The sequence below is a fragment of the Macaca thibetana genome, chromosome 20 (genome assembly GCF_024542745.1).
Source record: "Macaca thibetana thibetana isolate TM-01 chromosome 20, ASM2454274v1, whole genome shotgun sequence".
NCBI classification, from domain to species: domain Eukaryota; kingdom Metazoa; phylum Chordata; class Mammalia; order Primates; family Cercopithecidae; genus Macaca; species Macaca thibetana.
The window spans coordinates 21,681,867-21,708,357 of NC_065597.1; the positions used below are offsets into that span (position 1 = coordinate 21,681,867).

The following is a 26,491-nucleotide window of genomic DNA, read 5'->3' on the forward strand; positions in this document are numbered from 1 at the left end:
GGACCTGTTTTCCTTCCCACTCACATGTAGGTCACCTACGGGAGCAGGGGAGGAACCATCTGAGGTTTTTTTTTTTTTTAGGTTTTTCATTGCTGAGAACAGTTCCAGCTCTGCTGACCAAAGGGCTGAGTGTCCTTTTGTTAGTCTGACCCCGTAGAGAGCCCAAAGAGGCAACCCTCCGGCCAACTGACAGCCAGCTGTGGGGTTGGACACCCTGTTTTCCACACCACTGAGCACTCTTGAACCCAGAGAAGGTGCAGGTTAGAGATGCAGCTATATACTTCTGTACCAGAGAGAGACCTTTGTGTACGTTTGGAATAAAAATTTTTAGCATTAGTGATTCAGTTTTTTGTGTCTAAATACAAATGTCCAGGAGAATAGGAACACCATAGTGGTCAGCTAAGAGCAAGCAGTTAGTTTAGTGTATGACAAGTATCTCATTATAAATGGATGCTGAAATGCCCAAGCGTGGAAATGATACGCTTCTGCTTTTATTTTTAAGTCATCCTTATAATATCTCTTTCCCTTATTCCCTCATTCAGGCACAAAAATGCTGTTTGATTGGGAGAGCAAGTGGAGCTGTTAAAAGTTCTAGGGACGGTCGGGCATGGTGGCTCATGTCTGTAATCCCAGCACTTTGGGAGGCTGAGGCAGGTGGATCACAAGGTGAGGAGTTTGAGACCAGCCTGGCCAACATGGTGAAACCCCGTCGCTACTAAAAATACAAAAATTAGCTGGGCGTGGGGGCGGGTACCTGTAATCCCAGCTACTCGGGAAGTTGAGGCAGGAGAATCATTTGAACCCAGGAGGCGGAGGTTGCAGTGAGCCAAGATTGCGCCACTGCACTCCAGCCTGGGTGACAGAGCGAGACTCTGTCTCCCAAAAAAAAAAAAAAGTTCGAAACCAGTGGATCCTGCCGATAAACATCATCCAGACAGAAGGAAGCTGAGCGCCAATGGTTTAGAGACTCAGCACCAGACTGGAGAGAGAGAGAGTGTGTGTATGTGTGTATGTGTGTGTGTCTGTATGTGTGTGCGCGGGCGCATTGGTGTGTAGGTGGGCTTGAGAAAAGTGCTGACTTTGTGAACAAGGAGGAGGGAAAAGGGCCCAGAGCAGTAAAGAGCCTGTAAATAAATTTATCCCAGCCTCAGCCCCATGCATTCACTTAAGATTCCTCATCCAACCCTGACGGCTTCCCTGCAGGACATATTCTACCCCCTCACAGATAGGAAGCCTTGCCCAATGTGATTACATCAGGAAGTAAGATTTCAAATCTCAATGTGCCTAATGCCAAAACTGTACCTCTTGCCACTCAACATCTGCAGTCAAAGGCTCCCTGACTCAGGATTTGCTGGGGTCTGGCTCTGGGCTATTGGAATTAGATGCATGAGACCCTTTCCATCTAAACCTTAAGTGTTTTGCCTGTTGGACAGATGCCTGGTTGTCCCTTTAATCCGTTGTCCAAAAAGCCTGAGGAAGGATGGCAGGTGGACTTGGATCTCGGCCACTACCTTAGATCCTGATCAGGGGACCTCTGCGACTGCTCACCTGGGAGGAACTCCAGGAGCTCTGATGTGTTGTCCTTGACTGGGCAAGAAGGGGAGGAGAATTGTGAAACATGCAGAATTAGAAGTCATGCACCTGGGTTCGTATCCTGGCTGTGCCACTTATTTTCTGGTGGGTGGAGAGGGCAGACAAGTTGCTCATCCTCTGTACACCTCAGTTTCTTCATGTGCAAAATGAAGATGTTAGTTGTTTCTTTATTCAAGGGTTGTTGAGAGGACGAAGTGCTAAAAATGCTTGAACAGCATTTGCACAGGCAGTAACACAGGAAGTGCTCCCTACTTAGCGTGGACAACATCATCTCCGTCCACATCAGTGTTATCATTGTCGTCATGAAAAGCCCTGGCCATCATTTTGCCTTTGACCTGGATGTCCATGTTGGAAAAACAGCTAGTGGAAGGCATGCCCAAATCTCAGAAGTTGGCCTTTCCATGCAGATGTCATTGGTGGCCATTGTAGCGGAAAAAGATGCTTTGGAAACCCGGACACAGAGAAAAGTACCTCGTATTACACAGAGTCAAGAGAGGTCACTGTGGAAGTACAGAAGAAGCCTTGGCCTAATTGCACGGATAATACAATTCCGTAACTCATCCTGCCAACACGAAGGTAGATGGACGATCCCTATCCTCGCTGTGGAACATTGCCCGTGTTTTCCTAGGAGAGACATCTGCACTCCAGTAGTGATTAAAATGCCTTTGACAGGCTCTTGCTATTAAGAGTTTCTGGCTCCAGTTTAATAAAAGGTAGTATATTATAATGGAAACCAGGTTATTATTGATAAGGACTAGACATATTATAAACCAGGTTAAAGCTTTGATAATCCCACATGCAAGGGGAGGGAGCTAAGGGTTATTGCAAACCTACTATGTGTCAATTGCTCTAGTAGACACCTCAGAGACATTACAGCCAAAGAGTCCCACCTTTGGATAAACCCAGTTTGGCCTCTCTGATATATTAATATATTTAATCATCAGACTTTCAGTGTTAAAAGAGATTACAGTAGAGGCGTCCAGTTGATTGGGGAATAGTTGCTGCGAATGATAAGCTCTTTTGAATAAACCGATACTGACTTAATGAGGTTCTGCTGTGTATTATCTTTTTTTCCTAATAGAAAATAGAGTGGCTACCCTCCCCATCCGCCGTTTGCTTCCTGGTAATGACCCTCTTTTCTCTCACTCCATGGGAACTTTTAAAATTGATAAGTAATGGATTTTTAGCCTCAAGTTTCTGGAATTCTAAGAGGGCCTGAAAGGTAAGTGCTCACTTACCGAGATGTGTGAACAAAAACAGGCAGCCTAGCTCAGCAAGTAAGAATGGAGTGGCATCTCCCCGCCTGCTCTGGAGTCATGCGTTTGCTTCTGGAAGGGCATCAAGAGGCATTCAACCTCCTGTTAATTTGGTTGCTTCTTCAGATACCCTCTTCATGGTGCAGCCCTGAGCTGGAACATTTAAAGACCAGTTGTTAAGGACCAATCTGAGAGCCTGTGCATTGGTTAAAACTCCTTATCTGGCCATAGAGGGTGGTGTGGTTTGGACGCGTTCCCCTTGTCTGTCCAATTCCCAACAGAGGCAAGTGCACATCTGAGACAAGTTGAGGGTTCAAGCTGTCCAATCCCTGCTCATCTGCAGCACACCCAGGAACGTGGACTAATGAAAAATAAATTGCACGCCTGACATGCCCATCACGCTGCCCGCATTTTCTAATCATCACAATAACTCTGTGGTGAGAAATATTTCTGCCTGTAATCCCGGCACTTTGGGAGGCTGAAGTGGGCGGATCACTGGAGGTCAGGAGTTCGAGACCAGCCTGGCCAACATGGTGAACTCCCCGCCACCAACGCCCCTCCCCATCATCTCTACTAAAAATACAAAAAATAGCTGGGCATGGTGGAGGGCATTTATAATCCCAGCTACTTGGGAGGCTGAAGCAGGAGAATCTCTTGAACCCGGGAGGCGGAGGTTGCAGTGAGCTGAGACAGCGCCACTGCGTTGCAGCCTGGGCAACGAGAGTGAAACTCTGTCTCAAAAAAAAAAAAAAAAAAAGTTCCTGCCCCCACGTTACAGATGAGGCTTTTAAAGATACCCATCCACTGGTCCACAGTGATGTGACTCATCAGTGGTCCACCTGACATAGGAAATTCGGTTGCTTTGGAAATTTTGGTTCTACCACATCACCTTTCCTTACTCCCTGACATCATTCCCAGATCAAAGAAAGGTAAAAGAAGGAAGGACTGGAGACATTGTTTTCCTGTATGCTCCTTGATAAAGGGCTCAGAGCTAAGCACAGAGTAGGTGCTTAAGCCCTTCTGTTTGAAAGGAACTTTAAACATCTTTGGCAGCAGCTAAGAGTGTCAAAACAGAGTGATGTGTAGGGGACCTAGGGCCTGGGTAACATTGTCCCGGCCCAGGGCCTACTGTGGTGTGTGTGTGTCTCTACCTTCCAGTCTTTAGGAACGCGGAGAGGGGACCTCTGTAATTGGTACCAGCATCCATGAGCATGGAGGACTTTGCTTCCTTGCAGGGTCAGTCCTTCCTCTGAGTAGGGGGCAGGGGTCTCCATGCCGTCTTCCACTAGGTAGGCCCAGAATCACTTTCAACTTGGTCACCTGTCTGTGCAGTGTTTTGAGTTCTTCCCTGGGAAACTTGCTCACATCATCCACTTCTCTCTAGGTTCTCCGTACGGCTTTCCCGACTCCAAGCTAAGCTCTTCTGTTAGTTATTCTAGTAACTGTCCAATATCAGGCACTACTACCCTCAGCACTGTTTCCCATGGCAATTATTTTCCATGACAGTTTAAAAAACAGGAACATTCTATTTGTATTCGCATTTTGCCCACAAGCCAATGAAGGCTCGGAGGGGTTGAATGGCCCAAGTTTTGTTAAGTGGCCAGGGGCAGAGTCAGGAGCTGAACCCAAGACATAGGCCGAGGAGTCTGTGTTTGTTCTTTAAACCCCGCGATTCAGTCGCCCAGCTCTTTTCATTCCCTGTCCTTTCCGCCCTCTGGCTGGGTCTGTCTTTCCTATCCCTACCACTTTCCACCACCATTTTTTTGTTTGTGTGTTTCCTCTGCAAGCAGCATCTGAAAGGCTCAGACCCAGCCTGTCGGCCTTGGACTCTGATAAGATCTCTCTGTGCTCCTTTTGTCTGGGCTGTACCTGCCTTTTCTGGATGACCCTGTTAATTGCAGTTGACTCTCATAGAATGCGGATAGCAGTGCCCCTTGACACCAGACTAATGCTTCTGACTTTTCCACCATGCCCCAGCAGCAGGCTTGAGGGAAGGGCGGGGGTGGTCAGAGGAGAGATAGAGCACTTCAGATTCCAATCAAATACTTCAGAGCATGAGAGCTTTTCTCTTTGTCAGGGCGCTGTCTCTCTCCAGGTTGGGAGGAGATGTGGCATTTCTAGGAATTCACAGTAAAATCAGAAATAATTAGGAGATTTCACAGTTGTCGCTCCTGTGAAAATTGAGGAATTTTTTTTTTTTTTCTCCTATTTCCAAGCTTTAGTCCTAGGCACGGAAAAATAACTTTGAAGAAAACCTGAGAGATACGAGTAAAAAACAGCTCCTCTGGGGAGGTGGTAGTCGGGGCTTAATTTCCTAAAGGCTTCCTGGGTATCAGGGCTGCTTTCCTTTATAATCTTTTACCAGTCCTGTGGGGGAGGAACAGAAACCCACTTGAGGGGTAGAAAAGCTGAGGTCAAAGGATCAGCCTGCTGTCCAATACTGGGACGTTATATTGTTCTTTTTGGGCAGGGTGGAAACTTGGAACCAAGAGCCTGTTCACTTTGGAAGACTCGACTCCCAGGATGTACAAAGTACCTCTGCATGTGCGCAAAGCCATGTGGGCCCAGGCGTCAGTGATAAGTTCAGGGAAGTGACCCAAGCTGGGTCATTCCTTACGAGGAGACTGGCACCTGGGCTCACACCTTGCCGTATATGACTTCATGGGAACCTCACAACAGACCTGTGGGCTCAGAATTATTCTCTCGCTTTGCAGTCGAGAAAAGGGAAGTGCACGGAAGGGAAATAAGAGTGTTTGAGATCCCAAAGCGGATTCATTACTGTACTAAGAGTAAACCCAGAGTTGCCTCTGGAGGACCTGGTGGTGGGTGGGATGGAGAGAGAGGCCTCCCCCGCCCCCCAGACTCCAGGGGCACGGATTGGCTTTTTTTAAAATTAATTTTTATTTTATTTATTTATTTATTTATTTATTTATTTTCCAGACAGAGTTTCACTCTTGTTGCCCAGGCTGGGGTGCGATGGCGCGATCTTTGCTCACTGCAACCTCTCCCTCCTGGGTTCAAGTGATTCTCCTGCCTCAGCCTCTGGAGTAGCTGGGATTATGGGTGCCCGCCACCATGCCCAGCTAATTATTTGTCTTTTTTAGTAGAGACAGGGTTTCACGATGTTGGCCAGGCTGGCCTCCTGACATCAGGTGATACACCCACCCCAGCCTCCTAAAGTGCTGGAATTACAGGTGTGAGCCACCAGGCTAGGCCCAGCGTGGCTTCAGTGTGAGGATGAGGACTACTAGGAAAATAGAGTGGTGATCTCATGTCAACTGTGGAGGGAGTAGGAGGCAGGCGTTTGGGGATCACAGCTGGTTTCCTTTTTAAATCCCACACGGTGCTGGCGTATTTTCACAGCCTGTGACCACTCAGATAGGAAAGTGACACAGCAACGCCAGGCGGATTCATTTTCCTTTAGATGAGGGGTTCACAATAGAAACACAAAGCATTGAGTATTGAGAAGAAATGGATCTTCAGGATTGGAGGGAGGCCGATAGAGAGTCTCTGGCATTGCCAATGTCCTCTCTTTGGGTCATGCGTGTGTGTTTGTGTGTGTGTGTGTGTGTGTGTGCGCGCGCGCGCGCCTGTGGTGATTTTTAACAAACGAATGGATACTATTGAAGGAATGTTCCACTTCAAAATCCCAATCTCTGACTTCCCTTGAAAGTTTGGAGTGCCACTCAAGTCGGCCGCTCTGGGCTAGAATCCTGGTGTTCAGAATTGGCAGGAAGGGCACAGGGGCGAGGTATAGGCTCAGTCTCCACATTCTGCACCTCGCCAGCTCCGGCCATTGATGTGACCTGATTCCTGTACTGCAATGAAGCAGGGGTTTGCATCAGAAAGAACCACCAGTGCTTAATACCTAGGTGATAGGTTCATCTGTGCAGCAAACCACCATGGCACACGTTTACCTATGTAACAAACGTGCACATAAAACACATAGTTCCCTGGAACTTAAAAGTTGGTGAAAGAAAGAAGGAAAGAAAGAAAGAAGGGGCTGGGCGCGGTGGTTCACGCCTGTAATCCTAGCATTTTGGGAGTCCGAGGCAGGCAGATTGCCTGAGCTCAGGAGTTGAAGACCAGCCTGGGCAACATGGTAAAACCTCGTCTCTACTAAAATACAAAAAATTAGCTGGGCATGGCAGTGTGCACCTGTAATCCCAGCTAAGTGGAAGGGTGAGGCAGGAGAATTGCTTGAACCTGGGAAGCAGAGGTTGCCGTGAGCCGAGATCGTGCCACTACATTCCAGCCTGGGTGACACAGTGAGATTCTCTCCAAGAAAAAAAAAAAAGAAAAACAAAGGAAGGGCAGATGGAAGGAAGGAAAAGGGAAAGGAAAGGAAAGGAAAGGAACCAGCTGCGAAACTTGTCCTAACTGAGCATTATTGTAACATAGAACAGCTGAAACACTCCTCGAAGCTGAGAGAAGGGTTTGGGAGAGAAGCAGGCTGTGGTTGTGAACAGGTGCCTCCTCCAAAAAAATTCTCTTCCTTGGATTTCAGAATGACCCCCATTGAGAACAAAGCCTTTCACGCTGTGTTTATTTTTTTTCAGGTCTAAGTTTCCCCCAGGAGATTTTTTTTTCTAAAGGAAAAGGCAGAGAAGCCCCCAAACCAGAGCCACAATCGAATGCAAATATGACAATAGGACCCATCCTGGAGAGAAAAAGGCTCCTTTTTAATTAGAAGCCTGGAAGGGCATACCCTTTAATTGCTGCAGTTGTAGTGTCAGGGCTATCAATATCCGTGGCTCTTTCATTAATAAACTGGCAAGTCAGAAAGCAGCAGGAGTGGGAACCCCTCCCCACCCAATCCCCTCTCCCACCCCAAGCTCTATTTAATCAACTGCAGACTCAATCAAATGGGGAAAAGAACATGTAAATCAGCCACATTCATTCTGCCGGCCCTAAATAGGTAGAAGGAAGGGAAACATGAAAGGGAGCCTTCATCCGTTTCCCTGCAGATGCCCGGCTCGTGGTTAACCCAAGCAAGAGGTAGTTAAACGGCCCCGCAGATTGCGAGTGACTCCGGGAATGCCTAGGTTTATGTATGGATTAACACAGTGATAGACCCTGAGTAGCAAAAGACGAAGACTAATTACCTGACAGAGCTCCCCTCCACTTGCCTGGGTCATTGAAATTAATTTCTGCTTTCAAGCTTGGCAGAAAGCAGCTGCAGAATTTCAGTTCAATACTCAAATTAACGGGGAGCCGAAATTATTTCTCTGCACAGGCGGTATTAGAGGAGTGGGTTACCAAATAGATCTTGATCGCAGACACGGAAAAAATGATTATTCCTCCCTTTTCATCAAGAGCCGTAAGTCCTTGGAAAACGCAAAGAGGGAAGAATAGAAGAAAAACAACCACCAATTTATTGGAGAGTTAACACTTAAATACTCTAGTACATTGAATGTGACATGCCTGTGTAGGAGACTGTCTGTCCCACACATAACTGACAATTTCTCTCCATTTAACAGGAAAATATATGGCATTTTTATATATACTTGAATTGGGATTCCTAAGCCAGAGATAATTTGTGAATATCCATTCTATAGCATCCTGTGTTGTCAAGAAGGTGTTGACTTATTTCAAGGTTAAGGAAATGGGTGGGGAATGCAGGGAGGAGGTGGAGGATAGAGGATTGGACTAGGAGTCAGAGTTGGGATTTGAACCCATGGCTTCTGTCTCCAGATTCCTCGTTCTGTCCCTTTATGTTGACTTTCCTTTTTTGCTGAAAGTCTCTGTCCTTGTTTCTTTCTCTTTGGGCTCCCCGCTTTTGTTTCAGCCTTGATGGGATCTGTCGACTTTACTGAGCTCCATATATGTGCACCAGGTCAAATTCAATGCTGCCCAGACCTGCAGTCCTCACTTATTTGTTCCTGTGATTTTCGTGCCACCAGGAGCTGCTTGATGGATGAGATTTCCGGGCAAGTTGAGTCTCCATGTTCTTGCCGTGGGCTGCTGCCAGCTGAGACATGGATGAAGACTCCCTTTCGTGTTTCCCTTCCTTGGTGTCCATGGCAGTTCCCACCTCGACTGCTATGGTATTTCTTTTTGCTTCTGCTGAGGCTGTGTGTGGCTGCACATCAGCATCAGCATACCTCAGTGGGGAATGCTGGGCGTGAGGCACACTCATGACAAAATGCAGGAAAAACATCTCTTTTCTAACTGTCCAGCCCTTTAGTATTAGGAAATACTTGAATAGTCCATCAAATTCTGGAATCCTACTGCCGAATTATGGCACTCATCCTACTCGGTGTAAAATCCTGGGGTGATGGTTTGTAATAGCAATAATAGGACCTGCTTCCTGGTGATCCTGTAAGGATTAAATCAGTTGTTGGTGATGAAATACTTAAACTGTGCCTGGCACAAAGTAAATGTTAGTGCTCCTGTTATCCCTGCTCCTGTTAACCCCAACTAGATAAGCCAAGATAAGGTCCTCTCCATTGTTTACCTGAAGAGGCAGAAAAGCTCTGCGCAGCTATCCAGAACCAAGAGGATCTGACAGCTCTGGAGCTTGGCAGCACCTCTTGCCTTCTTAATGCCTAAGAAGTCAAAAGAAGACAAGTATGCCTAGAAAACACGAAGGATTATCATTTATCAAATATTTGCCGTGTGCCAAGCATACTCATATTTAGCTAACAACAACAACAACAAAATCAACCCTGACAAGGTTTTGTAAGTCATGAAACTGAGGCTTCCCGAGGATCTGTGACTATTGCAGATTTCCAGTGGCTAGTTCAGGGACAGTGCCGGGACTCGAACCCTTGTCTCTGTGTCTCCCAGCTCATAAGGTGTGCTGCCAAGTCACCCATGAGTAGCAATTAGGCCCCTTCTAACATGTCCAGCTTGAAACCTGTGACCTCAAGGCCAATGACTTGCACATCTCATTACCACTCCCCAGAGCCGTCCAGCCCCTAGCAGGAGAGGGAGGTTAATCAGCCATGCACTGAATCTGCTTATAAGGCTGTTTCATGTATGATTTTTATATCTTGGCTCCTAATAATGGCCCCGTTATAAATGATTGTCTCACTATGATATACTGGTTCCTTGCCTTTTAGGAACTGATTTAAAAGGAAGCCCTAGACTTCTTGTGCCTGTAGAGTTTATTCATATCGCTCTTTGCTTGCTCAGCAGTTGAAATGGGATGGAGGACAGCCCCCCCCACTCCAAAAAAAAAAATAATAATACTTTCTTCCCAGCCTGAAACAGTTGCCATAATTAGTAACCTCCAGCTCACTTGATATCTTGATGATACTTTATAAAAACAAAACAAAACAAAAAACACGGCTGGGTACAGTGGCTCACACCTGTCATCCCAGCAGTTTGGGAGGCCAAGACGGTGGATCACCTGATGTCGGGAGTTGGAGACCAGCCTGACCAACATGGAGAAAACCTGTCTGTGCTAAAAATACAAAATTAGCCAGGCATGGTGGTGCATGCCTGTAATCCCAGCTACTCAGGAGGCGGAGGCAGGAGAATCACTCGAACCCGGGAGGTGGAGATTGCGGTCAGCCGAGATCACGCCATTGCACTCCAGCCTGGGCAACAAGAGCGAAACTCCATCTCAAAAATAAATAAATAAATAAATACATACATACATACATACATACATACATAAATACATAAATACATAAAATGAAAAAAAAAATACTACTCCTCCCTCTCCTCCCCACCCTAAACATCTAATCAGACAGGTAGTGCTGTTGGACTGACGCCTACCCCATGTGTCACCTCCCTCCTCTATGTAAACAAAAATTTTTATTATTTCTAGAATGACTTAGGAGAGCAAGTCATGGGGGATAAATAGCATCAGGGAGTGTCTTTTCAAACCAAAAACCTGGGCACTTTTTTTTTTTTGAGACAGAGTTTCGCTCTTGTTGCCCTGGTTGCAGTACAGTGGGGCAACTCACTGCTACCTCCGCCTCCCAGGTTCAAATGATTTTCTTGCCTCAGCCTCCCAAGTAGCTGGGATTACAGGAGCCTGCCACCATGCCTGGCTAATTTTTTGCATTTTTAGTAGAGACGGGGTTTCACCATGTTGACCACGCTGGTCTGGAACTCCCAAACTCAACTGATCCTCCTGTGTTTGCCTCCCAAAGTGTTGGGATTACAGGCGTGAGCCACTGCTCCCGGCCAAACCTCAGCACTTTTATCCAACAAATATTTACTTCGCGACGATTGTGAGTCTGGCTTAAGAATATACTAGTAGGTACAGCGGGAGAGCATATAGGAGAAGAGGACATAATAGAAAATCTGCAAGGCATGTGAGGAATATAGATAGGAATTACTAAGGAAAATTGTAGTTTTGTGGAATTCTTTGTATTAGTAACTATTAATAAATGGTGAGTTTTGGTTCTACTCTTCAACGAGTTTAAGAGGAAGGAAATCATTAAATAGTGCTTTGTTTTCTTCAAAAGTTGGGTTGCATTGAATAAAGTTCTTTAAATTCTTCTCTAAACCCCAAGGCTAATCAATATACAATGTAGTTACAATGGTCTGCTTGCTCTTATCAGAATCTTTCAAGCTCTTGCGTATCTAAGGGTTTTTTCCATGTACTGGTTTCTCTCCCCGATGGTCGTCTTCTACCCTTGGTGTGAGTACCACCTCCTCATTCCTTAGCTGTCAGTGTAAATGCTCCTTCCTCAGAGAGAGGCCCTTCGTGACCATCTGTGTTAGTTTCCTGTCAATGCTGTAACGAATGACCACACATGAGTGGCTTACATACCATGAATGTCTTCTCTTACCATTCTGGAGGTCAGAAGTCCAAAATGGGTCTGTCTTAGTCCTTTTGTGTTGCTATAAAGGAATGCCTGAGCTGGGTCATTTACAAGGAAAAGAAGTTTATTTGGTTCATGTTTCTGCAGGCTGTCCAAGAACCATGGTGCCAATGTATTTCTCATGAGGGCTTCAGGCAGCTTCTACTCATGGTGGAAAGTGAAGGGGAGCCAGCAGGTTCAGAGAACATATGGGGAGAAAGGGAGCAAGAGAGGGGAGGGGAAGTGCCAGGGCCTTTAAAAGAACCAACTCTCCGCCGGGCGCAGTGGCTCACGCCTGTAATCCCAGCACTTTGGGAGGCCAAGGCGGGTGGATCACAAGGTCAGGAGATCGAGACCATCCTGGCTAACACGGTGAAACCCCGTCTCTACTAAAAATACAAAAAAATTAGCCGGGTGCGGTGGCGGGTGCCTGTAGTCTCAGCTACTCAGGAGGCTGAGGCAAGAGAATGGCGTGATCCCGGGAGGCGGAGCTTGCAGTGAGCCGAGATCACACCACTGCACTCCAGCCAGGGAGACAGAGCAAGACTCCGTCTCAAAAAAAAAAAAAAAAAAAAGAACCAGCTCTCTGGGAACAAATACAGGGAGAACATTAATCTATTCATGAAGCATCCACCCCCATGACATAGACTATTGTCATCAGCCCCGGCCTCCAACATTGGAGATCAAATTTCAACATGAGATTTGGAAGTAACAGACATCCAAACTATAGCAGGGTCTCACTGGGCCGAAATCAAGGTGTTAGGGCTGGACTCCCGGGGCCTCCGGGGATAATTTGTTCTGACTTTTCCAGTTTCTGGAGGCCACCTGTGTTCCTTGGCTGGTGGCCACATCTTCCATCTTTAAAACCAGGAGTGCAGGGTCTTCAGTTCTCTCTCTGACTCTGCCCCTTCTCTCCCACTTTGTCATCTTTTTAGGTTTATTTGTGACCCTTTAGGTCCTTTGTGACTGCATTGGTCTCACCTGGGTAACTCAGCATACTCTCCTCAACTCACGAACTTACCTCCCTCTGCAAAGTCTCCTCTGCCATGCCAAATAACACATTTGCAGATTTCAGGGTAGAGCATGGATGCCTTTTGATTTTGATTTTGTTGTTTTTGGTAGAGATGATGTCTTGCTCTATTGTCAGGCTGATCTCGGACTCCTGGGCTCCATCAATCCTCTAGCCTCCCAAAGTGCTGGGATTACAGGTGTGAGCCACTACACTTGGCCTTTTGGCACCATTATTCTGCCTGCCATCCTGTCCTAACTAAAGAAAGTAAGGTCCATCTATCCTCCGTCTTAGCCCTTCTTTCCTTAGCCTCCTAGCACTCATTGCAATTTATATATTTTAATTTCTTTTTTTTGAGACAAAGTGTCACTCTGTCACCCAGGCTGGGGTGCAGTGGTGTGATCTTGGCTCACTGCAACTTCTGCCTCCCGGATTCAAGCAATTCTTCAGCCTCAGCCTCTCGAGTAACTGGGATTACAGGTATGTACTACCACTCCCGGCTCATTTTTGTATTTTTAATAGAGACTAGGTTTCACCATGTTGGTCAAGCTGGTCTCAAACTCCTGACCTCAAGTGATCTGCCCTCCTGGGCCTCCCAAAGTGAGAGGATTACAGGCCATCGTGCCTGGTGTACATATTTTAAATTTTATTTTTCAGTTTACTTGGTTTTGCCTCCTCCTAGAACAAGAACATAAGTTCACTGAAGTTAGGGATCATGCCTAGAATCGCCTTCCTTTTACCTCCCGTCAGCCAAAACTAACTCTGCTGTGTCAGGCTGTGTTGGTTGTGAGTAAGAGAAGTCTCACTGAACTAACTGAAGCTAGGCAGGTTGGAGAGGGGGATGCCTTGTGGAAGTGACAACTCTAGGCATGTAACTGGCTCAGACTCTGCTGGGGCCAGATATACAGATGTCATCAAGAGTCTTTCTCTTCCCTTTGGGCCCAGCTTTCCCTTTGTGACCCAGGAACTTCCTTCCCCGATGATGGCCAAGCCTTGAGGATGTGAAACTCCCCATTGCCCCAATCTGGAATCGACCATCCTGGGTCTAGCTGGGGACATCCTTGAATCAGCCTCTGGGAATCACTGAACCAACATGAGTCACTTGCTACTGTGAGATCTCAAAACACATGGATCAGGACAGCGAGAAGGGCTGATTCCCAAAGGAAATGCGAGTGCTTTACAGGAAAGGGAATGGATGCTGGCCAGACCCCGGTGAGGATGAGGAGTAACTGAGCTGCAGACTCTTGCTTATCCTTCCTTCCACCTGGGAGACTGGCTGCTGGTTCTCATTGCTCATGTGGGTCTCCAGGTTTCCATCATTACACGGATTAGCACATGGTTACATGATAATAGGCCCTTTTCAGTACACAATGAAATCATGTACAAAGCACCTTGGGGTCTGTTAGAGAAGGGAATGGATGTCTGAGGTATGCTAAGCCTGATCTCCATCTTCTCAAACTTTCACTGCCACTGTGCTGTAATAGCCGGCAGATTCCTCCCCGTTCTATAAAATAACAGCTACCATTTTCCTGAGGGCATACTGAGTGCTGGGCAGCACATCAACATCAGACCATCACCTTCTGATAACTCAAAATAGCCTGCAGGATGACTCAGAGTCTACTGGCTGTTAAGTGCCAGATTCAGAGATGAAACCCAGATCTAACTGGACTCAAGACAGAGGTTTCTAGAACAGAAGCCACAAATGTGTTAGCTAAGGCTGGTTATGTCAAGTGGAATATTTCTGCCTTTGGGGGATCCCAGCTCTTTTTTTTCCTCTCTCACTCTGAGAATCTAGAGGCTGTTACTGCTGATTTTCTAAAAGACAACATTAGTCCTCACTTTGCCAGGAATTTCATATGGACGGTGGGCTTTTCTTTTTCATTTGCTTTCCCTTAGTATTTTCCGGTATTCATTTGGCTTCTTGAACCCTCCCTATCTGTACCCCACACTTATTCTTATTCACCCAGAACAGGTGTGCACCACCTTGGAGAAGATGAAGCCAGAGAGAAAATGAGTCAGACAGGAATTATGTTGAAAGGTGACTGAATACATTACCACCTCCCAGGAGTTGTCTGAAAAACAGCTATTTCTTTAGGACATCAAAGCACCTTTTTCCTCTCTAATTCATGCATATCCCTGTACAAAGACCCATGGTGGCGAGGGACTGGTTTTTAGATTGCGTGGGCGCCCTCGGAGAACGAGAGGCCCTTGTTGTAAGGAAACTCTGGTGCGTGCTCACTCCTTCGTCTGCAGCCAGCCAGCTCCCCTGCACTCACTGCTTTGCTGCTTTGGGGAAGAGTTTTTGTCATGATCCTTTTTGCAGATAGCTGTAAGGTAAACAGTCACTGGTCCCTAGGATGTCTTGCTAATGAGACACCAAATATACACATGGACAATGGCCAGACCATATTTAGTCATGGAACGCTGACCCACAGGCTCTGGAGCAGTCAACTCAGAATGGTCAGGACTTGGTCAGTAATGCCTAGTTTTGCTAATTTTTGTCCCCACTTCCAACGCAGAACCAACCAGAGAAAGCCAGATATGCTCCCCAAGCCAATCATACAGGATGCCTTGGTCTAGTGAGCCCACCTCCGGCTTCCCCATGTCCACAGCCTCCAATCGGAGCATACTGGAAGGCATCCACTTTCTTTTTTGTTTAACCATAAAGCTTTCTTTCTCCCTACCTCCTTTGAGTCTCTGCCAAACACAACTGATGGTGGCTGACTGCCTGGCTGCAGGAAGTTCTGAATAAATGACCTCCATTTGTTATTATTTGGGTTCCCTTTGTTTATTTCTACACTAGCTTTGCACTAGGTTAATTTTTTCCCACATGGCTTTTCCTGTTTGTTTCTTTGATGGTTTTTAATTAGTAATTAGTTTACTTATTTATTTATTTTTTGAGAGGGAGTCTCGCTCTGTCGCCCAGGCTGGAGTGCGGCAGTGTGATCTTGGCTCCCTGCAAACTCTACCTCCCGGGTTCAAGGGATTCTCCTGCCTCAGCCTCCCAAGTAGCTGAGATTATAGGCGCCCACCACCACGCCCAGCTAATTATTTATTTATTTATTTATTTATTTATTTTGCATTTTAGTAGAGACGGGATTTCACCATGTTGGCCAGGCTGGTCTCAAACTCTGGACCTCAAATGATCCAACCACCTTGGCCTTCCAAAGTGCTGGGATTACAGGCATGAGTCACCATGCCTGGCCTGTTTTTAATTTTTTTTAGAGACAAGATTTCACTCTGTTGCCCAGATTGGTGTGTGGTGGCGTGATCCTAGCTTACTGCAGCCTGTTAAGTCCTGGGCTCAAGTGATCCTCCTGTCTCTGCCTCTTGAGTAGCTAGGACTACAGGTGAGCACCACCACATCCAGCTATTAAAAACAAAAAGGAAAACAAAAAAGCTGGAGTCTTACTCTGTTGCCCAGGCTGGTCTCAAACTCCTGGCTTCAAGCGATCCTCCTGCCTCGGCCTCCCAAAGTATTGGGATTACAGGCGTGAGCTACTGCACCAGGCTCTTCCCCCATTTGTTGGTACATACCATAGACCTTGTCCTTTCCCACCTCTTAGGTTTTGCTTACTTTCCCTTCTGTCCTTTACTTATGACTCTGCCCACTTTTGACCTCTGTTAAAATTATTTGTTACTGTTGTTATGTTATTATTTTATGTGTTGAGTCTACCGTGTACAGCTTGGGTTTACTTATCTCATTTAACCCTTAGGAAGACCTCACACTTACATACTCAAAGCCTTGATTCTGCAGGTCTGGTTGATGGGCATACAGAGGAATTAAATGACCTTGGCTTCCACATATGGTAAGCCACAGTAATGGAAGCAGGATCCAAATGTGTGTCTGTGTTTGGATCAAAAGCCCTGGCCACCATCTTGATTCACCTCTCTTATCTGTCATTCTATGGAGGGAGGTTCCATTGTATATTTTTTCTTTCAATTAGAGTATTTGTAGATTGGAAGCCTATTGTACTTTATCTTTGTAACTATCATAGCAGCTAGAGGCCAGTAGGACTGGCTGAAATGTCTGAGGAAGGAGGGAAGAAGAAGGAGAAAAGCAGGACAAATGAACCCAGATTAAGGAAAATAAAAAAGAGTGTTTGGCTAACTTACACAGAAAGGATCTCATTTTTCTTTTTAACAGATCACTACATACAGTGACCATAGTGTTTCTCTAATTTCTTCAGGACGTACTTTGAAGATGAAGAAGTATGTGTATCCGCTTTTTGTCTTTCAGAAGAACATATTCCTATCTGTAAACATAACAGATAATTTCCCTCTTAAATTCTATAAGCTGGAGATACTGCCCCTGTTACAAATGAACACAGATTCATTTTGTCACCTGTGTGAAATTGGTGTCCTTATGCCTTGCTTCTCAGGCTTTTCCACCATGACATCAGACTGCCCATGCAGTGCTTGAGATTTGCCCTGTGACTCAACCCAAATCTAAAGCCCGAGTTGTATGAATCCAGGACACCTGCGTGCAAATGCATTTTTCATGTATAGGTTGTTCACTCTGGTCTTTGAGATTGTGTAATTAGCATATGTTGTCATAGTGATGTATTTATTATAATGGAGGTGTTCTCAGGAAACCAGATTTAATAGTTTTAAATCAGAGGCCAACATGGACTTTTAGGAATTCCATTCACAGTAAATTTTATGCATGGTGAAAGGTTATGGAATGGGTTTCCATGCCACGTCTCCCCCTGTCCCACAAATCTCACCTGGCCTACAAAGGTTCCACTGTGGATTTTTGCCAGCCAGACACCCTGATGTAGATAGAACATTACAGATTTATATCATCACTTACTTGGCACATCTTCCTTTGGAAATGGAATAGGGAAAAGGTGGCTTGGCTGTTTGGTTTATGTCCTGAAACTTCATCGTAATGTGATTCTCCTTAACAGAGGGACTCGTGAGCTTAGGACTGATGGAAACTTGGCTTTTCTCCTGTTGGATTGATAGCTCCTTGACTACTGAAGCCATTGCCCATCTGTTCAACTGTTGTATTCACGAGAAGGTTAGACCCCCGACCCAAAGCCCTGGTACCTGATTTTCCTCAGTTAGGATCAGAAATCCACTAAGTTTTCTTACATTTTAAGCACCAAAGTAGCACCACTGTACAGCATCTTTACTTAATCCACCCTGTTTCACGTGTGTACATCCCTGGCATGCTTAAACAAGAAAGGCAAATGAGAGAGAGAGAGAGAGAGAGCGCCCCGAGGTGCCGGAAGGCTGTGGTTCCTTTGTGTCTAGAGAGAAGATATAACGATTGAATTAGACTCTTAAATATCTGTGGATGTCAGGTTGAATACAAGCAGCTATTCAGTGTTTTACTCTGGCAGGAGAACAAGTCCCCTGGAGGTGGGAAGCCATGCAGGTCCCTGGAAGTGTGAGCAGATTGTTAAAATGGTATCAAAGATGGGCTGGCGTGAGGCCAGACTCTATCCTTGATGCTCACCTGAGGTCTAGGGCTAAACTCTTGCCTTTACCTGTTCCATGCTTACCCATTCCTGCTTTTTGCTTAGAACCTCAGTGCTCTTGCTTACGGAGACTCAGCTCATGTCTCCAGACAATGACCCCTGCCTCCTGTGCAGGTGGTAAGCATCAGTACATAACTGAGGAGTGCGGGAGCAGCAGCCCAAATCTCTGATGAGGAACCTCTTCGGGATCAGCTGATGCTTTGGAACGAGACACTGTTGGGTGGGAATCTGGCTTCTCACAAACTATTTGGTTGGACTCATGCCTTATTCTTTCGGAGCCTTAGTTTTGTCATCTGTAGAATGGGAAGTATTGCTAGCTATTCCCATATGAAGTGATAGAGAGTGTAAGTAAGATGGAATGTCAGGCACAGGGATGGTTGCCATTATCAATTACATTATGATGATGATGATTTTCCACCTAGATCAGGTATAAGGTGAATGTATTATTAGCATTCCTGGGACTGTTTTAAAGGAAGTACCTATGAGGCCTCATGATAAGCCAGATGTCCAGAAGGCAGCTTGAGACCAGGGCTCCTGGTAACTTACAAGATGTTTGGGGCTGGTCATGGTGGCTCACGCCTGTAATCCCAGCACTTTGGGAGGCTGAAGTGGGCAGATCACGAGGTCAAGAGATCGAGACCATCCTGGCCAACATGGTGAAACCCCGTCTCTACTAAAAATCCAAAAATTAGCTGGGTGTGGTGGCGAATGCCTGTAATCCCAGATACTTGGGAGACTGAGGCAGGAGAATCGCTTGAACCCGGGAGATGAAGGGGGCAGTGAGCTAAGGTCACACCACTGCTCTCCAGCCTGGGTGTCAGAGTGAGACTCCGTCTCAAAAAAAAAAAAAAAAAAAAAAAGGGAAGCCATGACCCATGAATTCCCAATACAATTGTGGACTCTATAAAGGACTTTAAAGAAAGTCGTAATAGATCATGCAGACCCCTCAGCAGTTCACTCACGTGTCTGGTGCTCCAGGTATTTCTCAGCCTGTTTGGGGTCTCCCTGTGTTACCTGGACAGCTGCTGCCATCATCAGCACCCAGCCAGGACTCCTCGACCATCCTGGACTCGGGATTTATCATCCCCAAGAATTGGGGACTGTGGAAAAGTTGCCAAATTTGTTCTTTTCAGATTCAGATTCTTCTGTGATAAAAATAGAGTTGGTAGACAAGCAGATATTTCTTTTATATGTGTGTATATTTTTATTAGACTGTGAATTTATTCATCTTCCTTAAATACTGACCTTAAGTAAATTATATGATTGGACCCAGGCATAGAACCTGATTTGACTCCCCCTTGCCCATCACAGTTCTGGAGTTCACACATCATTTGTTACTTTGAAAAATGAACTTTTGTTATTTGATTATGGTAATAAATAATGTGCATGGTAGAAGAAGGAGAAGAAAACGAAGAAAAATTTAGAAACTTGGACAGAGGAGAATGAAAATGCTCTATTAATTTCACTAGCATGAGATGATCACTCTTAATATTTAGTTTTATGTTCTTTTCTTTCTTAGTGATAGCATTCTTTTCAACAAATTGGGCTCGTAATATATAGGCATATATATATAATTTTTTAAAAAAACAAGAATTTCTTATGTCATTAAACATTACTTGAAAAAATATTTTTAATAATTTCCTAAGGTTACACCATGTAAATGAATTGTATTCTATGTAACTATTCCCTAGTGTTGGCCAGCTAGGCCATTTATAGTTTGGACACTATTTTTAAAAAGAACTCAGGCTGATTTTACTATTTATTTTTGCCTTGCACTTTTTGTAAAAGTAATCAGAGCAGTAATAATGGATGACTCCCCCAAATCCTTTTGCCTCCAATGATTAGTCCAAGCCCATAATACTGTGTTCCTTGCCAGTGATTGGTTTAGAAATAGGCATGTGACCCAGTTCTGACCAATGGATATGAGGGGTGATTGTGGGGAAGGTTTCCTACTCTTTTTTTTTTTTTTTTTTTTTTTTTTTTTGAGAAGGAGTCTGGCTCTGTCTCCCAGGCTGGAGTGCAGTGGCGCGATCTCGGCTCACTGCAAGCTCCGCCTCCCGGGTTCACGCCATTCTCCTGCCTCAGCCTCCCAAGTAGCTGGGACTACAGGCGCCCGCCACCACACCCGGCTAATTTTTTGAATTTTCAGTAGAGACAGGGTTTCACTGTGTTAGCCAGGATGGTCTCGAACTCCTGACCTCAGGTGATCCACCCGCCTCGGCCTCCCAAAGTGCTGGGATTACAGGCGTGAGCCACCGCGCCCAGCCTCCTACTCCTAAAACAGATACACAAGGATGAGAGACTTTCTGCTTCCTGTGGACGTCGGGGCAGCCTGGACTAGCAGCGGCCAGTTTGGGTTCGGACCACCTGCAGCCACAGTTGAAAATGACCCTGTGTAGGACAGAGGGGCAAGTAGAAAGAACCTGAGTTCATTGTGGCACTTCAGAGCCGCTGATTCAGCTGTCCTATGGGCCTCCTACCCTGAACCTCCATTGGTTATAAAATAAGCTGTTAGCTTGGTGTAAAAGTAATTGCAGTTTGTGCCATTGAAAGTGATGACCAAAACCACAGTAACTTGTAGCACCAACGTAATATTTTGAGTTGGGTTTGAATCACGTTGTCTGTTACGTGCAGCAGGACACATCTCTAATCACACAAGAGGTCTGAACAAACATCGTCACATGTCACACTGCAAATATTCTTCCAAAAGGCAAAGCAGAGATCCAGAGAAACTAAGATTTGCTCAAGGTCACATCCAGCTTTGGGAACCCACACTATTGCAGAAACTTCTGAAGTCATCATATTGCTATGTAAAGCAAAATGCCTTCTCCTCAATCCAGGTAGAGAGAAACTCTCAAAGGCCAGGGTGGTGACTCAGGCTGAGCGCAGGATTTAGAATCGGAAAGTGCGAGTTGACATTGGCTTCAGATCCTCACCTGGGTGGGTGATTTGGACAGAGCTCGCAACCCTGAACACCCTGGTTTTCAGACTCTTTATCGGTAAACGAAGTTCGCATACTGATAGGGGAATTATGAGATATAAATCCCTTTGTAAAAATATAAAATTATCATACAGTCATCATTCTCATCACGTTCCTTCACACCAGCGGTATTTATCAGCTACCTACTATGTGCTACGCTCTGTTTTAAATGTTAGCAGTACAGTAATGAACAAAACAGATGGTATCTTCGCCCTCATGGTTTTTATATTCTAATGAAAGTGGCAGAAAAGAAATAGGTAAATCAACTGAACTCTTTGGGGGAAGAGGCCTGCGTTCTTTTCAGATTCTGATTTCTCCATGATAGAAATAGTTTTTTAGGTGATCAGTTGTTTTAATGTACCTACCTATCTATACCCTTCTCTCTCTATGTGGATGTGTGTATATATAATTACATATCCAATATAAAACCTAAACATAAGATTTGGGGGCCTGTTAATTGTTTTAACCTTTCTTAACCCACATCCTAATTATTTGATTTGACATTGTCGTAGAACATACTGTTGTCTTGATTTTTGGAAATAGACCAGTGATTCTTCAGTTGGGTCCTAAGGTACCCTCAATGTAGCAGTCATATTTTTTCTTAGGGAGGGGGGGTGCATATGTGTATATGTGTACACGATAATCTTGATAATTTAGAAAGATTAATTAAGCATTGATCATCTATGTGACCACATTTAAAATGAGCGCCACCACATGAAAATGTCTGGGTTTACACTTTGTGTCGCTACTTGCTTTGGCTAACTCTGTGGCTTTCCCTAAGTCTTCTGCGACCTTCTCACCTGGACTGCATCCTGGTCCTGATCAACCTTATTTTACAGTTAAGGAAACTGGACTCAGACTAGCTTCAGGGACTCACTGTGGCCACAGGCTGCAGCCTGAGAATGAAACTGAGGTCTCACTCCCTTCAGACTCCGCTCTCTGTCTCTGCCTCATCCGACTTCGCAGGGTGGAGGGGCGTGGTCACTAATTTGATTTGATCACTTAGAGAAAACAGCCTACAAAGTGCTACGGAGCAGTGCCTCTCCTTTCTGAGAACGTGATATAATAACATTGGCCTGATCTCCTCAGCCTGTATCTTGAGGGAACAAGTAAATTAAACAAGTAATTATATCCATAATGGTTCTAGAAGTTAGAAGATTTAAATATATGAATCTCATCTGAGTGTGCAGCCTTTTGTCTGCTGTGTTTCCTGCCAAAAGATCTCTTGACAGGAAATAAACATTAAAATAATCTTTAATCCCTTGTTTGGTCTATTACCATTAACAATTGATGCACTTTAATTTTGTGGGGTTTTAACTACAAAATGGAACGGCTAAGTAGTGATAATTGGGTTTGGAATTATACGGTCATTTATATCAACAGAGATGCAAGAGGCTGGGAGGGAGGGTGATTAATTATTTACTATTTCCTGGCTGTGGTTCCTATTATAGAATTTTCTGATATGTTCTGCTGTGAACAATTATCACCAAATGAAAGTAAACAAATCTGTGATTTGAAGCCTTATTTAGAAGTTAGACTATATTTAGGTGATGCGGGCTTGATTTTCACAGACCCTGTGGGCTGTCTGTGTGTGTTCCTTTCCTCAGGGTTCCAGCTCTGTATTCAAGCATGGTTATCTTTGTGCATCTTAAAATCCGCATTGCACAGCCTGAGGGGAAGCCTTGGTTTTGCCAAGGGGAAAAAAAAAATTGAGTGAGATCTAGGTTGAGTGCCAAGGTCTGTTTGGAAATAGGGGTGTGGATTATTCTTCCCTCTTTCTGATTTGCTTCCGTACAGTAAGGGATGGGGAAGGATCAAAATTATTACGTCAACATGAGGATGAAAGTTATGCTCTGTTGTTTCTTATAACGTGTGTGTGTGTGTGTGTGTGTGTGAAAGGATCACCGTTGTGTGCCTCAGTCTCCCCATCATCCTTCAGTGGCAGATCAATACTAGCTGATGAGGCCTTTTTGGGATCACCCACTCCAAAATGCACGTCCTTTCTCTGTCCCCTCTTGGTGCCTGTATTAGTCCATTCTCACATTGATGTAAAGAACTACCTGAGGCTGGCTAATTTATAAAGAAAAGAGGCTTATTTGGCTCATGGTTGTGCAGGCTGTACAGGAAGCACAGCTTGGGGGGCCTCAGGAAAATTACAATCATGGCAGAAGATGAAAGGGAAGAGGTTCCTTCCAAACCAAGCACCGCAATCCTTAGGCAGATTGGTCTGACACAGAAGATTGATGAGTTCTAGATGTGACGTGTTTCATAGGAAACAGGAAAACATTTAGGGGAGGCTGTAGATACACAGCCGCTCTATTTAGGGAAGGCTGTAGATACACAGCTGCTCTGACCATCATGGCGTCTGGTCCATGCTGAGATTCTGGAGTGTTAGGGTCTTGGGGCACATGGTGGATGAGCATTTTGCTTCACGTACTCATTTATTTCTGAAAATAATGCAGCCCCCTTGTAGGGCTTTCTGGCTAATTGAGTGGTGCCATCATTCATGCAGTTGCACAATTGACACACCAGGCTGCCAGTATGGCCCCTGTGTCACCCTCACCGCCACCCGATACGTCCTGCTGATCGCTGAGGTTTGTCATTTTTTGCTGTCTTTGAGTCTGTCCATTGTCGTCATCTCCACCGTCACCCCTTCTGTTCTCATTACCATCCTTGCCCGGGTCAGTGAAGACGCTCCTCTCTGGCTTCCACCCTTCCAACTGCCCTTAACGCACAGGTGGGAAGAAAATGAGGAGAGGGGAAGGGGATTTTCCTTCTTCCTCATAGTTCTCCCCCATCCTCTAAAGGAGCCTGTGCTTCCTGATGCCCAGGGCCCTGCAGCATGTCAAGAACAATATTGGACAAGCTTGTCAGTGAGAGTCCAGGTGGATTCCTGCCCCTAGGATGCACGCTGCAGTCACTAAAAGAAGACAGAAGAATCCGCAGACCCAGAGTCTAACCCCTCCTCTAGTTAAAGATGTGACCCTGGCTGGGACTGAAGCCAGAGGCCCACAGCCCACTGGACCTTTGTCTCTTGCAGTCAGGTTCTGATGACAGATTTTAGGCCCCTCTCGAATTTCCTTGGATGTGATGGAAAATGATTCCCAGTGGACAAGAGGTCACATTGCCTTTTCTAGCGTGGAAGATGGCGCAGAATAACTGCTTGAGGCGCCCTCTCACGGTCCAAGCTTGACTCTGGTTTTTCGTTGTTGTCATTTTTTATTAACACAGGTTTTTTTTTTTTTAGAGGGGAGCGGGGCAGAGGGGCTGGAGTAGTGTGCAGAGCCTAGTGTTGATCTCATTAGAAAGTATAGTGTAATAATAAATTACTTTTGTTCTCACCTTGCAAAGTGGACTCAGAGGCCAAGTGATTTTGATTTTTCACTTTATCCTGGAGTTTCTCAACGTTGGCACTATTGACATTTTAGGCCAGGAAAGTCTTTGTTGAGGGGGATTTCCTGTGCATTGCAGGACATTTAGCAACATCGCTGGCCTCTACCCGCTAGACCCCAGTAGCATCTTCTCCTTCCTCGAGACTTGCAATACCAAAAGCGTCTGCAGATACTGCCAGATACCCCTGGGGTACAAAATCACTCCCGGATGAGAACCCCAGCCTTACCCTCTTTTCTGTAGTTTTGGTTCTTTCCATGAGAAGGTATTTTTAATAGCACAGTAATGAAACAAAGTATTAATAAGACCCAAATAATAATATAAGCTACTACTTAAGTCATGGGCATCATGTGCCATGTCCTACTCTAAATACTTGCCGTGTACTCACTAATTTAATCCTCACAAGAATTCTGTAATGCAGTATAAGTTTCCCAGGGCTGCCTTGAAAAAATGTGCCACAGACTAGATAGCTGAAAACAACAGAGATTTATTCTCTCACAGTTTTGGAGGTCAGACACCTGACATCGAGTTCTTGGCAGAGTTGGTTGCTCCTGGGGCTCTGAGTGAAAGCCTGCTCCGTGCCTTTCCTCCAGCCTCTGGTGGCTGCCATTAATCCTTGACATTGGTTGGCTTGTGGCAGCAGAACCCCAGTGTCTGCCACCATCTTCACATGGCTGTCTTCACCTGTGTCTTTGCTCCCTTTTCCTATAAGGACTCCAGTTGTTGGATTTAGGGCTCCATGGAATGCAGGATGACCTCATTTTACCTTAACAAGTGGTATCTGTAAAGATTCCATTTCCAAATAAGATCACTTATTAGGGCTGGGCACGGTGGCTCACGCCTGTAATCCCAGCATTTTGGGCGGCTGAGGCAGGTGGATCACGAGGTCAGGAGTTCAAGATCAGTCTGGCCAATATGGCAAAACCCCTTCTCTACGAAAAATAGAAAAATTAGCTGGGTGTGGTGATGTGCGCCTGTAGTCCCAGCTACTTGGGAGGCTGAGGTAGAAGAATCCCTTGAACTTGGGAAGCAGAGGTTGCAGTGAGCCGAGATTGCGCCACTGCACTCCAGCCTGGGCAACAGAGCGAGAATCCATCTTAAAAAAAAAAAAAAAAAAAAAAAATCAATCACATGCTGGCATAGACATAAATTTGGGGGGAATGCTGTTTAACCCAGTATGAGCAGGTGGTACTCTTATCCTCATTTTACAGATGAGGAAACTGAGGCACAAATAGATTCAATGACTATGTGACAGAGATAACAGTGTAGCAGAATCAGGAATTCAGCCAAGTTTTTTCAGTTGTGCAGCCTGAGCTCCTAACCATCGTGCCTGTGGTTCTCAAAGGCTCGTCCCCAACCAACAACATCAGGGTCACCTGGGAGCGTGTTAGACGCGCCGGCACTCAGGCCCCACCCCAGACTTCCTGAACTAGAAACTCTGGGAGTAGGGTTTAGCAATCTAGTTTTCACCCTCCAGGGGATTCTATGGTGCCTAAAGTTTGAGAACTTCTGATCAAAAATGCAAGATAAGAAAAAACAAACAAAAAAACCCTTTCAAGACCTCATTTGAATCAATTATCAAATGTTTCCTAAGTGCTCTTGCTTTACAAAGCACTGTACTACTCATCTCTGCCTCCATCGGATCGGGTCAGGAGAGTTACGTTTGTTTTTCTAAAGGAGCTTTTTACTTTCCATTTTACCAGTGCCCCAAAGTCTTTGAAAAATGACAGTGTTGGTATATTTGCCCACATGAAGATAGAAAGTGTCATGTCAAAGATAAAGGGAGAAAACTGTTGCCTTTTTTTAACGAGTCATTCTTACTTAGACACACAGCATGACTCTTCTTACATGTTTATTTCAGAAGAGCAAAGCCCCATCCCCAGGCTCAACTATCAGCCGCCTTCTCATCCCAAGGGCTGTCACCACCAGAAATTTAACATGCTGTTAGTGCATGCAGAAAAGCCCGGTAATTGTAGGCTCATCAGTACATTGTTAATTGATCCTCATTTCCTATT

The 26,491-nt window shown here is 45.3% G+C and overlaps 1 protein-coding gene and 1 long non-coding RNA gene across 2 annotated transcripts in view; both read left to right on the forward strand.

The window, feature by feature from the left end:
* LOC126943993 (uncharacterized) overlaps positions 1 to 25,614 on the forward strand; it is a 55,637-nt gene extending 30,023 nt beyond the window's left edge. Inside the window, exon 2 of the long non-coding RNA XR_007721920.1 lies at positions 82 to 25,614. This is a non-coding gene — a long non-coding RNA (uncharacterized LOC126943993). The remainder of the gene's footprint in view (positions 1 to 81) is intronic.
* The window catches only part of WWOX (WW domain containing oxidoreductase), a 1,132,972-nt gene that overhangs the window by 554,512 nt on the left and 551,969 nt on the right, over positions 1 to 26,491 (forward strand). The gene's annotated exons all lie outside the window — the stretch shown is intronic.